Source organism: Pteropus alecto, unplaced genomic scaffold (assembly GCF_000325575.1).
Source record: "Pteropus alecto unplaced genomic scaffold, ASM32557v1 scaffold156, whole genome shotgun sequence".
Lineage (NCBI taxonomy): Eukaryota > Metazoa > Chordata > Mammalia > Chiroptera > Pteropodidae > Pteropus > Pteropus alecto.
The window spans coordinates 994,156-995,556 of NW_006437746.1; the positions used below are offsets into that span (position 1 = coordinate 994,156).

General features: G+C 43.3%; 1 pseudogene; it reads left to right on the top strand.

Moving 5' to 3' along the window:
• Positions 1-605: 605 nt before the first annotated feature.
• On the top strand, positions 606-724 carry LOC112482101 (annotated as a pseudogene).
• Positions 725-1,401: the final 677 nt, after the last annotated feature.

Consider the following 1,401-nt stretch of genomic DNA (forward strand, 5'->3'; position numbering starts at 1 on the left):
CGCAGACCCCATACCCAACTTTTCCCAGTTTTTTTCACAGAACTCTGGACTTAAGGCAATATGAACAGGAAATCCATCTTGGGTTTCTTGAGCCCATATTGGGTTTCCAGTCATGATAATGGCCACCTGACAACTCTATAGTTGATGATACATGGGGGTAAAATAAAGTGTTATCCAAGAACTTGGAAATGAGGCATTTCCCAAGAATTAAACAAACATGGTCATATACAATGGCTGTGACTAATTTGATAAATGCACTACTGAGAAGTCTGGGAATTGCCCATATTTCCATCAGGGCTTCTAGACACTGTCTCTGAGAGGCAGGCTGCAATGGGATGACAGTGGCACGCTGAAGCCTGCTCACACCTGCGCGGGGCAGGGACTGTCATGCACAGCTCTCACCGCTGGTGGCCTGAAATCGGTCTTCATGGGATTATTTACAACATGGAACTTGGTAAATCCTTCAAATTGAACTTTATTTTCTCCCTCAGACAACCATTTGTTAAACATTTACTAGTCCACCATTGAATAGAAATATAATTAATACCTAGAATCCTGGCCAGTTGAGTTTGACCACGTTTGAAGGACAATATAAAACCAGCTTGGCGTACAGTCATGCCACCCTGAACACGTCCAATCTTGTCTGATCTCGGAAGCTAAGCAGGGTCGGGCCTGGTTAGTACTTGGATGGGAGACCACCTTGGAAGATCAGGTACGGTAGGCGTTAAATTAAAAAAAAAAAAATACAGCTTGGCATTGAAACAGAAGGGATCAGGTACGGTAGGCGTTAAAAAAAAAAAATACAGCTTGGCATTGAAACAGAAGCACCAAGACTTGGCCATTGTCTTATCGGTAGCTAGTCAGAGATGTGTCCCTATCCAGGAGTCAGGGGTATACTGTCTATTGATCTGCTCTAGACTCCCTTGGGGACCTTCTGAGTGTAACTCGGCTTCTTAAACTTTGGGTTATAATGCTGGCTAGCTCTATTTCTCATTTTGAATTTATAAGTAAGTATCTCAGGCTTATGTATCCATCTTGGGAGCCTGAATGCTTCCCAGTGTAGTAGTTACATGCTCAGGTATTAGAAGAAATCAGATATCCTGCGTTTGAACCTCAGCTCTGCTACTTTCTGGTGGTGTAACATGAGCACTTTTCTCTCAATGCCCTCACCTTCATCCTTCCCCCGATCGAACCCCAGCTTAGCTCCTTTCTCCATGACGCTTTTACCTACTCTGACACACACTGAACGCACCCTTCTCTAAACCATTTATTTTGTTTTATTTCTAGACTTGTCTCCAGCAACTAAATTTTATGATGCTTGAAGACAAGGATGATGCTTTATATGAATCTTTTACTCCCAGAAAGATCTGTCTCTGTCTGCCCACGTGGCAGTGCCTGATA